The sequence below is a fragment of the Coregonus clupeaformis genome, chromosome 29, assembly GCF_020615455.1.
Source record: "Coregonus clupeaformis isolate EN_2021a chromosome 29, ASM2061545v1, whole genome shotgun sequence".
In the NCBI taxonomy this organism is placed as follows: domain Eukaryota; kingdom Metazoa; phylum Chordata; class Actinopteri; order Salmoniformes; family Salmonidae; genus Coregonus; species Coregonus clupeaformis.
The window spans coordinates 17357642-17373976 of NC_059220.1; the positions used below are offsets into that span (position 1 = coordinate 17357642).

The following is a 16335-nucleotide window of genomic DNA, read 5'->3' on the forward strand; positions in this document are numbered from 1 at the left end:
CCTTGATGTTTTTACAACTTGATTGGAGGACACTTCTAGTAAATTAAATTGATTGGACATTATTTGGAAATGCACACACCTGTGTATACAGTGAGGGGAAAAAAGTATTTGATCCCCTGCTGATTTTGTACGTTTGCCCAATGACAAAGACACGATCAGTCTATAATTTTAATGGTAGGTTTATTTGAACAGTGAGAGACAGAAAAACAAAACAAAAATCCAGAAAAACGCATGTAAAAAATGTTAGAAATTGATTTGCATTTTAATGAGGGAAATAAGTATTTGATCCCTCTGCAAAACATGACTTAGTACTTGGTGGCAAAACCTTTGTTGGCAATCAGAGGTCAGACGTTTCTTGTAGTTGGCCACCAGGTTTGCACACATCTCAGGAGGGATTTTGTCCCACTCCTCTTTGCAGATCTTCTCCAAGTCATTAAGGTTTCGAGGTTTACGTTTGGCAACTCGAACCTTCAGCTCCCTCCACAGATTTTCTATGGGATTAAGGTCTGGAGACTGGCTAGGCCACTCCAGGACCTTAATGTGCTTCTTCTTGAGCCACTCCTTTGATGCCTTGGCCGTGTGTTTTGGGTCATTGTCAATAATCGAGAATTTCAACAAGCATTTTGCTACGGCTGGCCATGCTTTCCACCTGGCTACCACTACCCCGGCCACCAGCTCTGCACCCTCCGCTGCAACTTGCCCATGCCCCCCCCGCTTCTCCTTCACACAAATCCAGACAGCTGATGTTCTAAAAGAGCTGCAAAATCTGGACCCCTACAAATCATCTGGGCTAGACAATCTGGACCCTTTCTTTCTAAAACTAGCCGCCGAAATTGTCGCAACCCCTATTACTAGCCTGTTCAACCTCTCTTTCGTAACGTCTGAGATCCCCAGAGATTGGAAAGCTGCCGCGGTCATCCCCCTCTTCAAAGGGGGTGACACTCTAGATCCAAACTGTTACAGACCCATATCCATCCTGCCCTGCCTTTCAAAAGTTTTTGAAAGCCAAGTCAACAAACAGATCACCGACCATTTCGAATCCCACCGTACCTTCTCCGCTATGCAATCCGGTTTCCGAGCTGGTCATGGGTGCACTTCAGCCACGCTCAAGGTCCTAAACGATATTATAACCGCGATCGATAATAGACAGTACTGTGCAGCCGTTTTCATTGACCTGGCCAAGGCTTTCGACTCTGTCAACCACCGCATTCTTATTGGCAGACTAAATAGCCTTGGTTTCTCAAATGACTGCCTCGCCTGGTTCACCAACTACTTCTCAGATAGAGTTCAATGTGTCAAATCAGAGGGCCTGTTGTCTGGACCTATGGCAGTCTCTATGGGGGTGCCACAGGGTTCAATTCTTGGGCCAACTCTTTTCTCTGTGTATATCAATGACGTCGCTCTTGCTGCTGGTGACTCTCAGATCCACCTCTACGCAGACGACACCATTTTGTATACATCTGGCCCTTCATTGGACACTGTGTTAACAAACCTCCAAACGAGCTTCAATTCCATACAACACTCCTTCAGTAGCCTCCAACTGCTCTTAAACACTAGTAAAACTAAATGCATGCTCTTCAACCGAACGCTGCTTGCACCCGCCCACCCGACTAGAATCACTACTCTAGACGGGTCTGACCTAGAGTATGTGGACAACTACAAATATCTAGGTGTCTGGTTAGACTGTAAACTCTCCTTCCAGACTCACATTAAGAATCTCCAATCCAAAGTTAAATCTAGAATCGGTTTCCTATTTCGCAACAAAGCCTCCTTCACTCATGCTGCCAAACATGCCCTCGTAAAACTGACTATCCTACCAATCCTTGACTTCGGCGATGTCATTTACAAAATAGCCTCCAACACTCTACTCAGCAAATTGGATGTTGTCTATCACAGTGCCATCCGTTTTGTCTCCAAAGCCCCATATAATACCCACCACTGTGACCTGTACGCTCTTGTTGGCTGGTCCTCACTACATATTCGTCGCCAAACCCACTGGCTCCAGGCCATCTATAAATCACTGCTAGGCAAATCCCCGCCTTATCTTAGCTCATTGGTCACCATAGCAACACCCACCCGTAGTCTGCGCTCCAGCGGGTATATCTCACTGGTCATCCCCAAAGCCAACACCTCCTTTGGCCGCAATTCCTTCCAGTTCTCTGCTGCCAATGACTGGAACAAACTGCAAAAATCTCTGAAGCTGGAGACACTTATCTCCCTCACTAACTTTAAGCATCAGTTGTCAGAGCACCTTACCGATCACTGCACCTGTACACAGCCCATCTGAAATTAGCCCGCCCAACTACCTCATCCCTATATTGTTATTTATTTTGCTCATTTGTACTCCAGTATCTCTATTTGCACATCATCTCTTGCACATCATTCCAGTGTTAATACTAAATTGTAATTATTTTGCACTATAGCCTATTTTATTGCCTTACCTCCATAACTTGCTAAATTTGCACACTGTATATTATATGTATTTCTGTTGTATTTTTGACTTTGTTTTGTTTTACCCCATATGTAACTCTGTGTTGTTGTTTTTATCGCACTGCTTTGCTTTATCTTGGCCAGGTCGCAGTTGTAAATGAGAACTTGTTCTCAACTGGTTTACCTGGTTAAATAAAGGTAAAAAAAAATATATATATAAAAAAATCCACAACCCATTTTCAATGCCCTGGCTGAGGGAAGGAGGTTCTCACCCAAGATTTGATTGTACATGGCCCCGTCCATCATCCCTTTGATGCGGTGAAGTTGTCCTGTCCCCTTAGCAGAAAAACACCCACAAAGCATAATGTTTCCACCTCCATGTTTGACGGTGGGGATGGTGTTCTTGGGGTCATAGGCAGCATTCCTCCTTCTCCAAACACGGCGAGTTGAGTTGATGCCAAAGAGCTCCATTTTGGTCTCATCTGACCACAACACTTTCACCCAGTTCTCCTCTGAATCATTCAGATGTTCATTGGCAAACTTCAGACGGGCCTGTATATGTGCTTTCTTGAGCAGGGGGACCTTGCGGACGCTACAGGATTTCAGTCCTTCACGGCGTAATGTGTTACCAATTGTTTTCTTCATGACTATGGTCCCAGCTGCCTTGAGATCATTGACAAGATCCTCCCGTGTAGTTCTGGGCTGATTCCTCATTTTAGGTCTTGTAGCCCATTCCAGCCTTGTGTAGGTCTACAATCTTTGCCCTGACGTCCTTGGAGAGCTCTTTGGTCTTGGCCATGGTGGAGAGTTTGGAATCTGATTGATTGATTGCTTCTGTGGACAGGTGTCTTTTATACAGGTAACACACTGAGATTAGGAGCACTCCCTTTAACAGTGTGCTCCTAATCTCAGCTCGTTACCTGTATAAAAGACACCTGGGAGCCAGAAATCTTTCTGATTGAGAGGGGGTCAAATACTTATTTCCCTCATTAAAATGCAAAACAATTTATAACATTTTTGACATGCGTTTTTCTGGATTTTTTTGTTGTTATTCTGTCTCTCACTGTTCAAATAAACCTACCATTAAAATTATAGACTGATCATTTCTTTGTCAGTGGGCAAACGTACAAAATGAGCAGGGGATCAAATACTTTTTTCCCTCACTGTATAAGGTCCCACAGTTGACCGTGCATGTCAGAGCAAAAACTAAGCCATGAGTTCGAAGGAATTGTCCGTAGAAATCCGAGACAGGATTGTGTTTAGGCACTGATCTGGGGAAGGGTACCAAAATAATGTCTACAGCATTGAAGGTCCCCAAGAACACAGTCGCCTCCATCATTATTAAATGGAAGAAGTTTGGAACCACCAAGACTCTTCCTAGAGCTGGCCGCCCGGCCAAACTGAGAGCAATCGGGGGAGAAGGGCCTTGGTCAAGGAGGTGACCAAGAACCCGATGGTCACTCTGACAGAGCTCCAGAGTTCCTCTGTGGAGATGGAAGAACCTTCCAGAAGGACAACCATCTCTTCAGCACTCCACCAATCAGACCTTTATGGTAGAGTGGCCAGACGGAAGCCACTCCTCAGTAAAAGGCACATGACAGCCCGCTTGGAGTTTGCCAAAAGGCACCTAAAGACTCTCAGACCACAAGAAACAAGATTCTCTGGTCTGATAAAACCAAGATTGAACTTTTTGGCCTGAATGCTAAGCGTCCCGTCTGGAGGAAACCTGGCACCATCCCTACGGTGAAGCATGGTGGTGCCAGCATCATGCTGTGGGGATGTTTTTCAGCGGCAGAGACTGGGAGACTAATCAGGATCGAGGGAAAGATGAACGTAGCAATGTATAGAGATCCTTGATGAAAACCTGCTCCAGAGAGCTCAGGATCTCAGACTGGGGCGACGGTTCACCTTCCAACAGGACAACGACCCTAAGCACACAAGCCAAGACAACGCAGGAGTGGCTTCAGGACAAGTCTTTGAATGTCCTTGAGTGGCCCAGCCAGAGCCCTGACTTGAACCTGATCGAACATCTCTGGAGGGACCTGAAAATAGCTGTGCAGCGACGCTCTCCATCCAACCTGACAGAGCTTGAGAGGATCTGCAGAGAATATTGGGAGTAACTCCCCAAATACAGGTGTGCCAAGCTTGTAACGGTATACCCAAGAAGACTCAAGGCTGTAATCGCTGCCAAAGGTGCTTCAACAAAGTACTGAGAAAAGGGTCTGAATTCTTACGTAAATGTGATATTTCAGTTTTTTATTTGTAATACATTTGCAAAAAATTCTAAAAACCTGTTTTTGCTTTGTCATTATTGGGTATTGTGTGTAGATTAATAAGGGGAAAAAAACATTTAATACATTTTAGAATAAGGCTGTAACGTAACAAAATGTGGAAAAAGTGAAGGTGTCTGAATACTTTCCGAATGCAATACAGTCAAAAGTTTGGACGCACCTTCTCATTCCAGGGTTTTTCTTTATTTGTACTATTTTCTACATTGTAGAATAATGGTGAAGACATCAAAACTATGAAATAACACATTGAATCATGTAGTAACCAAAAACGTGTTAAACAAATCAAAATATATTTTATATTTGAGCTGGTTTAGAGAATGCAAAGAGTGTGCAAAGCTGTCATCAAGGCAAAGGGTGGCTACTTTGAAGAATCTAAAATATACAATATATTTTGATTTGTTTAACACTTTTTTGGTTACTACATGATTTCATAGTTTTGGTATCTTCACTATTATTCTACAGTGTAGAAAATAGTAAAAATAAAGAAAAACCCTTGAATGAGTAGGTGTCCAAACTTTTGACTGGTAATGTATGTATGTATGTATGTATGTAAAGAAAGAAAAATCTGATCCCTTATGAGTCTTGAACCTCTATTTGTACCATTTCTACCGAGATTGCCCTAAAAAATAGATACTGGTTTGTGTGTGGGGTTTGAATACTTTCCGAATGCACTGTACATGTAAATTCCCATGGAGGATGCTAACTAAATGTTAACGAGCGCATTGCAAACATTTTATACAGTCTCTGAACTAAAGTATTTGCAGGACAGACATCCCAGCTCAAAGTTATACAGTGCCTTCGGAAAGTATTCAGATCCCTTGACCTTTTCCAAATTTTGTTATGTTACAGCCTTATTCTAAAATTGATTAAATAGTTTTCCCCCCCTCATCAATCTACACACAATACCCCATAATTACAACGCAAAAACTGTTTTTTAGAAATGTTTGCTTCTGAAAAAAATCTGAAATATCACATTTACATAAGTATTCAGACCCTTTACTCAGTACTTTGTTGAAGCACCTTTGGCAGCAATTACAGCCTCAAGTCTTCTTGGGTATGATGCTACAAGCTTGGCACACCTGTATTTGGGGAGTTTCTCCCATTCTTCTCTGCAGATCCTCTCAAGCTCTGTCAGGTTGGATGGGGAGCGTTGCTGCACAGCTATTTTCAGGTCTCTCCAGAGATGTTCGATCGGGTTTAAGTCCGGGCTCTGGCAGGGCCACTCAAGGACATTCAGAGACTTATCCCGAAGCCACTCCTGCGTTGTCTTGGCTGTGTGCTTAGGGTTGTTGTCCTGTTGGAAGGTGAACCTTCGCACCAGTCTGAGGTCCTGAGCGCTCTGGAGCAGGTTTTCATCAAGGATCACTTTGTACTTTGTTCCGTTAATCTTTGCCTCGATCCTGACTAGTCTCCCAGTCCCTGCCACCACCATGCTTCACCGTAGGGATGGTGCCAGGTTTCCTCTAGATGGGACGCTTGGCATTCAGGCCAAAAAGTTATATCTTGGTTTCATCAGACTAGAGAATCTTGTTTCTCATGGACTGAGAGTCCTTTAGGTGCCTTTTGGCAAACTCCAAGCGGCTGTCATGTGCCTTTTACTGAGGAGTGGCTTCCGTCTGGCCACTACCATAAAGGCCTGATTGGTGGAGTGCTGCAGAGATGGTTGTCCTTCTGGAAGGTTCTCCCATCTCCACAGAGGAACTCTGGAGCTCTGTCAGCCTGACCACCGTGTTCTTGGTCACCTCCCTGACCAAGGCCCTTCTCCCCCTATTTTGGCCGGGTGGCCAGCTTTAGGAAAAGTCTTGGTGGTTCCAAACTTCTTCCATTTAAGAATGATGGAGGACACTGTGTTTTTGGGTACCTTCAATGCTGCAGATATTTTTTGGTACCCTTCCCCAGATCTGTGCCTCGACACGATCCTGTCTCAGAGCTCTACAGACAATTCCTTCGACAAAATGGCTTGGTTTTTGCTCTGACATGCACTGTCAACTGTGGGACCTTTTATAGATAGGTGTGTGCCTTTCCAAATCATGTCCAATCAATTGATTTTACCACAGGTGGACTCAAATTAAGTTGTAGAAACATCTCAAGGATGATCAATGGGAACAGGATGCACCCGAGCTCAATTTCGAGTCTCACAGAAAATTTACAATACATATGTAAATAAGGTATTTCTGTTTATTTTTTATTTATGCAAAATTCTTAAAACCTGTTTTCGCTTTGTCATTATGGGGTATTGTGTGTAGATCGATGAGGATAAAAAAAAATATCCATTTTAGAAGAAGGCTGTAACGTAACAAAATGTGGAAAAAGGGAAGGGGTCTGAATACCTTCCGAATGCGCTGTACAAGTAACTAAAAAATGCTACTCACAGTTTGCTGCACGCACAAAACAGATATTAGACAGCAAGGCTTTTGATCCAGGAGGGCCTTCTGCTTTTACCAAGCAAAGCTTGATTTTGGAAGAAGCTAACCACCTAGCTAGATAGCTTAGCAATCCAAATGCACAATTGCATAGCATTTAGCACGTTTTAGACAGTTAAGTTAATAGTTATAAGCTATCTAGCTGGCAAACATTTTAGTTGTGAATTCCATACTCTAACTAGATCACCTGGCGCGTGCTGCAGAACAGTGATTTACTCACAAGGCTCTGGTCTTGTGTACTTGTAAACAAATACCATGTGACTGGTGTCAACCGGTAAGCTTCATAATAAAAAATTATGTGTCAGGTGAAATGAAGAAGGCAATCTTCTTTATCTCCTAACGTATTGCACAACTTGACTGCAGGTATTTACTTAAAAAGTAGCTACAAATATTCAAATGTAAAAAAAAAATTCAAAGAAATAGTTTCAACGGTATTGACGGTATTGAAAAACCATCCCGTGGTTATTTCCAAATACCCCAGTATACGGTATACCGCCCAAGCCTATTTCTCTGCCTCTTCAACAAAGTTTGAAGTTCCACCCACACACACTCACACCTCCCTGATTTTCACAACCTTGTTCTCCTGTCTCTCAGGTGGCTTCTCTGCTCCCAATAACAACACACCTATTTACTGTTATGTTTACTCTTCAGCTGCACCTGACTTTAACACCCTCAACATGCACTTCACACACTGTTAGCTTTTATCACTAAGTCCCTCTGCAACCTGTAGTCCTTAACTGTCCTGGGTGAGAATCACAGCACGCTCTCGCTCTCTCGCTCGCTCTCCTCTCTCAAATTCAATCCAAAGGTGCTTTATCAGCATGGGAAACATATGTTTACAATTGCCAAAGCAAGTGAAAAACAAACAAAAGTGAAATAAGCAATATAGGCATCTCAAATGTTTTATCTATTTACATTGTTGTAACAGTGTGCAACTAGTTATAGTGTGAATGGCAAGGGAAGATAAATAAACAGATACATATTGGTTGTATTTACAAAGGTGTTTGTGTTCCTCTGGTTGCCCTTTTCTATCTCCTTCTCTCGCTCGCTCTCTCCCTCTCGCTGTCTCTGGCTCTTTCTCGCTCTCTCTCTGTGGCCTCTATGCAGTTAACTCTTTACTCTAAGCTGTACAATGGCCACCAGCCCATCAGTTCAGTGTCTGTACCTCTTGGTTTGGGCTTGACCATATGGCCTAAAAATCATCTCTATTTTTTTTTCACATTTATGGGCGATTCATGATATGTATCTAAATAAGTTTTGTTGTACAATTTAAAGGTCAAATACACTGCATTTCAAACAGTCAGCAATAATCTAATGAATTCAGGACTTGTGAAATTATACCTAGGCTAAATATAAGCCTTCCACAATAATAAGACCCACTAATAATTTAATTATTTTATCTAAATCATTTAACCTGCTTTTATGCAATATTCACTGATCTGGCTTTCAAGTCTATGAAAATGCCTTTTTCCCCCCACAAATTTAACCGGAACCATGCATAATGCACATTCACTAATAACAAACTTCTTGTAGCAGGAATTATAGAAAATTAACACAGGTCTCATAAAAAATCTCTCAAGCACAAGCCCAAGTACCAGGGAGTAGCCAGCTAATCTTTATATTTCAAGTTTAGACAAACTGAGCATACATTTTCCAGAATCAGTGTTCAATGATAGTCCTGTGTTAATGTTTGCTCTGCGCGCAACTTGAGCAGTTCAGACATAAAAAGGGTATTGTTGGAAAGGTTAACTTCTCCTCTATTACCGTAAAATTACGATTCTGTTGGACCAAACCTCAAATGCAAATAGCGACAAGCGAGTTGAAACCACTTGTTACAGACCGGAAGAAATGATGTCTCATCTTTGTTGTTGTGAGGGGCAGGGTTAGGGGAGGTTCACAGTCAGTCACAGCAGAAGGAGCAAAGGAGACAAGATGAGAACCAGCGGAGATAAGCGCGCATAAAAACTGAAAATAAAAATAACTGATTCTTGAGATACAGGCATTTGGAATATCAAATTAATTCGATCGATCGCCCAGCCCTACTCTTGTTCAGAGAAGGCATCCACGCCTCTCCTCCATTCACACAAACTCATCCTGTCACAGAGCCCATGGGATTGTTAAGAGTCTTGAGTCAGGTCATAAGACACACAGCTTCTGGTTTCCCCCTGGCCCCTTCCAACTGGGCCCGGCTGTTGAATTGAATTGTGTGTGGTAGGGTAAAGGTTTACAGTGGGGAAAAAAAGTATTGTCAGCCACCAATTGTGCAAGTTCTCCCACTTAAAAAGATGAGAGAGGCCTGTAATTTTCATCATAGGTACACGTCAACTATGACAGACAAAATGAGAAGAAAAAATCCAGAAAATCACATTGTAGGATTTTTAATGAATTTATTTGCAAATTATGGTGGAAAATAAGTATTTGGTCAATAACAAAAGTTTCTCAATATTTTGTTATATACCCTTTGTTGGCACAGGTCAAACGTTTTCTGTAAGTCTTCACAAGGTTTTCACACACTGTTGCTGGTATTTTGGCCCATTCCTCCATGCAGATCTCCTCTAGAGCAGTGATGTTTTGGGGCTGTCGCTGGGCAACACAGACTTTCAACTCCCTCCAAAGATTTTCTATGGGGTTGAGATCTGGAGACTGGCTAGGCCACTCCAGGACCTTGAAATGCTTCTTATGAAGCCACTCCTTCGTTGCCCGGGCGGTGTGTTTGGGATCATTGTCATGCTGAAAGACCCAACCACGTTTCATCTTCAATGCCCTTGCTGATGGAAGGAGGTTTTCACTCAAAATCTCACGATACATGGCCCCATTCCTTCTTTCCTTTACACGGATCAGTCGTCCTGGTCCCTTTGCAGAAAAACTGCCCCAAAGCATGATGTTTCCACCCCCATGCTTCACAGTAGGTATGGTGTTCTTTGGATGCAACTCAGCATTCTTTGTCCTCCAAACACGACGAGTTGAGTTTTGACCAAAAGTTCTATTTTGGTTTCATCTGACCATATGACATTCTCCCAATCCTCTTCTGGATCATCCAAATGCACTCTAGCAAACTTCAGACGGGCCTGGACATGTACTGGCTTAAGCAGGGGGACACGTCTGGCACTGCAGGATTTGAGTCCCTGGCGGCGTAGTGTGTTACTGATGGTAGGCTTTGTTACTTTGGTCCCAGCTCTCTGCAGGTCATTTACTAGGTCCCCCCGTGTGGTTCTGGGATTTTTGCTCACCGTTCTTGTGATCATTTTGACCCCACATGGTGAGATCTTGCGTGGAGCCCCAGATCGAGGGAGATTATCAGTGGTCTTGTATGTCTTCCATTTCCTAATAATTGCTCCCAGAGTTGATTTCTTCAAACCAAGCTGCTTACCTATTGCAGATTCAGTCTGATAACAAGTTCAAACAGGTGCCATTAATACAGGTAACGAGTGGAGGACAGAGGAGCCTCTTAAAGAAGAAGTTACAGGTCTGTGAGAGCCAGAAATCTTGCTTGTTTGTAGGTGACCAAATACTTATTTTCCACCATAATTTGCAAATAAATTCATTAAAAATCCTACAATGTGATTTTCTGGAGAAAAAAATTCTCAATTTGTCTATCATAGTTGTACCTATGATGAAAATTACAGGCCTCTCTCATCTTTTTAAGTGGGAGAACTTGCACAATTGGTGGCTGACTAAATACTTTTTTTCCCCACTGTAGGTGGCGGCTGCATTTCTCTTTCATTCCACTGTAAATTAACTTAGGCTCCTAGAGTTATAGCATGTGGTTGCAGTTTTTAGCAGTGGAGGGACTAAGGGTCATGTGTTAGTCTGGCCCACAGTGTCCAGAAAATTATCTCTCTTCTCTCTGCATTGCTATCAGTGTATGCTAGCTCTGTGGCTCTCTGGTGCTATCTCTCAATATTTAGCACTACTAGTGGGAGCTCATCCCCTCCAGCTTTTCCTTATTATTTATTTCTCTCCTTCTCTCTCTCATTAGGCGTGTCTCTCAGATGGAGAGCTGACCTCTCTGGGGTGACGAACTGCTAAATAGTCCAGGGAGGGAGAGAGGGAGTAATATAGGTAAGGGAATGAAAATAAAATAATGACTGTCTTTGGGGAAACTGCTCAGCCGCTGGAAAGGTCAAGCCGGCTGGTCAGCGTTTTGGCCAGAGTGAGAGTGTTGACAGCAATCACGTCACAATGTCTAAAACACACCAAATGTCAGCAGCAGCCCGCCAGTCCAGTCCATTGTGTAATTAGACACACAGTACTTACGCTACTTAAGGCGGCAGGTAGCCTAGCGGTGAAGAGCGTTGGGCCAGTAACCGAAAGGGCGCTGGTTCGAATCCCCGAGCCGGCAAGGTGGAAAAATCTGCCGTTCTGCTCTTGAGCAAGTCAGTTAACCCCCAACGACAACAGCTTCCCGCACCGCTCTGATTTCAGAGGAGTTGGGTTAAATGCGGAAGACACATTTCGGTTGAATGCATTCAGTTGTGCACCTGACTAGGTATTCCCGTTCCCTACTTAGTACCAGCTAGACTAAATACAGTGGCTTGCGAAAGTGTTTTTAATATGCCATTTAGCAGACGCTTTTATCCAAAGTGACTTAGTCATGCGTGCATACATTTTTGTGTATGGGTGGTCCCGGGGATCGAACCCACTACCTTGGCGTTACAAGCGCCGTGCTCTACCAGCTGAGCTACAGAGGACCACGAGCTACAGTGTTCACTCCCCTTGGCATTTTTCCTATTTTGTTGCCTTACAACCTGGAATTAAAATTGATTTTTTGGGGGGAGTTTGTATCATTTGATTTACACAACATGCCTACCACTTTGAAAATGCAAAAAAAATAAAAAATTTGTGAAACAAACAAGAAATAAGACAAAAAAACAACTTGAGCGTGCATAACTATTCACCCCCTCAAAGTCAATACTTTGTAGAGCCACCTTTTGCAGCAATTACAGCTGCAAGTCTCTTGGGGTATGTCTCTATAAGCTTGGCACATCTAGCCACTGGGATTTCTGCCCATTCTTCAAGGCAAAACTGCTCCAGCTCCTTCAAGTTGGATAGGTTCCGCTGGTGTACAGCAATCTTTAAGTCATACCACAGATTCTCAATTGGATTGAGGTCTGGGCTTTGACTAGGCCATTCCAAGACATTTAAATGTTTCCCCTTAAACCACTCAAGTGTTGCTTTAGCAGTATGCTTTGGGTCATTGTCCTGCTGGAAGGTGAACCTCCGTCCCAGTCTCAAATCTCTGGAAGACTGAAACCGGTTTCCCTCAAGAATTTCCCTGTATTTAGCACCATCCATCATTCCTTCAATTCTGACCAGTTTCCCAGTCCCTGCCGATGAAAACATCCCCACAGCATGATGCTGCCACCACCATGCTTTACTGTGGGGATGATGTTCTCGGGGTGATGAGAGGTGTTGGGTTTGCGCCAGACATAGCGTTTTCCTTGGTGGCCAAAAAGCTCAATTTTAGTCTCATCTGACCAGAGTACCTTCTTCCATATGTTTGGGGAGTCTCCCACATGGCTTTTGGCGAACACCAAACGTGTTTGCTTATGTTTTTCTTTAAGCAATGGCTTTTTTCTGGCCACTCTTCCGTAAAGCCCAGCTCTGTGGAGTGTATGGCTTAAAGTGGTCCTATGCACAGATACTCCAATCTCCGCTGTGGAGCTTTGCTGCTCCTTCAGGGTTATCTTTGGTCTCTTATTTGCCTCTCTGATTTAATGCCCTCCTTGCCTGGTCCGTGAGTTTTGGTGGGCGGCCCTCTCTTGGCAGGTTTGTTGTGGTGCCATATTCTTTCAATTTTTTAATAATGGATTTAATGGTGCTGATCTGTATGGTGCTGATCTGTACTTCGCCACAACTTTGTCCCTGACCTGTTTGGAGAGCTCCTTGGTCATCATGGTGCCGCTTGCTTGGTGGTGCCCCTTGCTAAGTGGTGTTGCATACTCTGGGGCCTTTCAGAACAGGTGTGTGTATATATACTGAGATCATGTGACAGATCATGTGACACTTAGATTGCACACAGGTGGACTTTATTTAACTAATTATGTGACTTCTGAAGGTAATTGGTTGCACCAGATCTTATTTAGGGGCTTCATAGCAAAGGGAGTGAAAACATATGCACGCACTACTTTTCCATAATTTTTTTGAATTTTTTTCACTTCACCAATTTGGACTATTTTGTGTGTGTCCATTAAATGAAATCCAAATAAAAATAAATTTAAATTACAGGTTGTAATGCAGCAAAATAGGAAAAACGCCAATAGGGATGAATACTTTTGCAAGGCACTGTAAACCCACTACACCCAGGGCAAGTCAGTCACATCCACACCTTTGGGTCCTGCATTCTCTTTTTTGCTTTTCCTTTCTCCCTGGTAGATAATTGATATACACTCAGTGGCCAGTTTATTAGGTACACTGATCTAGTACCATCTAGTATCGGATTCTACAAGGTGTGGCGTTCAAACGTTGGTCAATTGGTATCAAGGAACCTAACGTATGCCAGGAAAACATTCCCCACACCATTACACCACCGCCACCAGCCTGTAAAGTTGACACCAGGCAGGATGGGGCCATGGACTAATGCTGCTTAGTGCTTACGCCAAATCCTGACTCTGCCATCAGCGTGATGCAACAGGAACTGGGATTTGTAGGACGAGGAAATGTTTTTCCACTCCTCAATTGTCCAGGGTTGGTGATCGCATGTCCACTGGAGCCGCTTCTTCTTGTTTTTAGCTGATAGGAGTGGAACCCGGTGTGGTCGTCTGCTGCAATTGCCCATCCGTGACAAGGACAGATGAGAGTTGTGCATTCCGAGATGCCGTTCTGCACACCACTGTTGTACTGTGCCGTTATTTGCCTGTTTGTGGCCCGCCTGTTAGCTTGCACAATTCTTGCCATTCTCCTTCAACCTCTTTTATCAACGAGCTGTTTTCACCCACAGGACAGCCGCTGACTGGATGTTTTTGTTTGTCGACCATTCTCTGTAAACCCTAGACACTGTGGTGCGTGAACCCCAGGAGGCTGGCCGTTTCTGAGATACTGGAACCAGCGCACCTTGCACCGATGATCATACAACGCTCAGTCGCTTAGGTCACTCATTTTTCCCATTCGTAACGTTCAGTCGAACAGTAACTGAATGCCTCGATGCCTGCCTGCTTTATATAGCAAGCCACGGCCACGTGACTCACTGTCTGTAGGAGCAAACCATTTTTGTGAACGGGGTGGTGTACCTAATAAACTGACCACTGAGTGTATAACTGTCACTTATTGGCCAGATAGTGGCCAGGTATATTTCTTAATTCCTTTCTTACATTTTTTTGTATTTGCGTGTATTGTTAGGTATTACTGCACTGTTGGAGCTAGGAACATAAGCATTTCGCTACACCCACGATAACATCTGCAAAATATGTGTACACGACCAATCAAATTTGTTTAATTGTGTCCCAAGTACCAACCAGGTCTGAAGCCGTCCCTTGTTAGAGGGGAAGGAAGAATGAAAACCAGCAGTGCCTTGCTAAACACCTCCAGGTCCTGGATTTTAATAGCTTTATATTCCACTGTGGGTCACAGTACAGTGAATCTTAGGAACGGTTCACAGACATATGCATCGGGAGTAAGTTTAACATAACTCCCATTTTTGGCGTAATATGCATTTTTAAGGTGTTTTTGTAGTTACTGTGGAAATGTTAAAAAGAGCTCTTGGTGGTCTGTATTGTGGTCGTCTCCTGAGTGGCGCAGTGGTCTAAGGCACTGCATCGCAGTGCTAACTGTGCCACTAGAGATCCTGGTTCGAATCCAGGCTCTGTCGCAGCCGGCCGCGACCGGGAGACTCATGGGCGGCGCACAATTGGTCCAGGGTAGGGGAGGGAATGGCCGGCAGGGATGTAGCTCAGTTGATAGAGCATGGCGTTTGCAACGCCAGGGTTGTGGGTTCGATTCCCACGGGGGGCCAGTATAAAAAAAAAATATATATATATATGTATTCACTAACTGTAAGTCGCTCTGGATAAGAGCGTCTGCTAAATGACTAAAATGTAAATGTAAAAATGTCTGTCTTTGCAATGGAGACCAATCAATATTTTTATAAACAAGCCATTTGCTGCTTTTTAACCTACTACTTTAACTGAGTTAAGGGGTCATTTGATTAATGCGCAGAATCACATTAATGCAAACTCGATTAAGAGCGATGACACGCTTGCATGCACACACATGCACAAGCAGGTCAGGGCTAAAATAGATTGACATTGATAGAATCAGTAGCCAAAGCGATAAGGTTAATCAGTCTTCACCTAGTTGGTATTCACTGCAATGCGGTGGTGTGAGGGAAGGATGAAGGGAGAGGGAGAATTATGAAGGGAGGGGGTACAGGGATGGATGGGATGGAAATCAAATCTCTCTTTCTCTCCCAGTGGACTTGGTTCATTTCCTGAGAGCAGTGGTAGGACACAGTCAATACAACAGGAAATCAAAAGGAACCCTGCGACACACCGGGACACTCTTATAGATTGATTCAATAGCTTACTCATAGTCTGGAAGATAGTGTCCCCCAAAAAATGTTTGCATTCCCTACCACTGCCACCCTCCTCTGGGTCGCCGACCTCTCACTACCCCAGCATAGCCCTGGGAACCCACTCAACCCAGTGAAAGATCGGACAATAAGGCATGCTGTCTTCAGTAGCTACCAAGAGACTCATAAATAAGAGGGAGAGAAGGAGGGAGGGAGAGGGAGAGAGCAGAGATACAGCAATTAATATTTCAATCAGGTGACCATGGCTGAGATCCAGTATGACAGTGATATAACAGAGAAAAATAAGAGAGTGTGTGGGCGGGCGTGTGCTTACACACTACAGCAGATCCCACTGCCCATAGATGTGTGCCTGCCATGAAGTCCTGACCTCAGCAACTCCCTCCCTGGAAGATTTCACATAAATAACTTAACACAATGCAAAATGCTAAGCCCCAGGGCTCTATCTAGCTCTCTCTCATTCTCTGTTCTGCTCTGGAAAATAAGGTGAAGCATTTTGGCTGAAATTGCACAGCATATTTGCCCCTTCAGTTTCCACTAGGCTATGCTATTGGGTGGGTACATTTGAGATGTGTGTGTGCCTGTGTATGTGCATGTCAAATCAAATAAATAAAAAATTGCCACCTGCGACGAATACAACAGGTACTGTGAAATGCTTACTTACAAA

General features: G+C 43.7%; 1 protein-coding gene across 1 annotated transcript in view; it reads left to right on the forward strand.

The window, feature by feature from the left end:
• Positions 1–16335, forward strand: part of LOC121544769 (RNA helicase aquarius-like) — a 134755-nt gene that overhangs the window by 100824 nt on the left and 17596 nt on the right.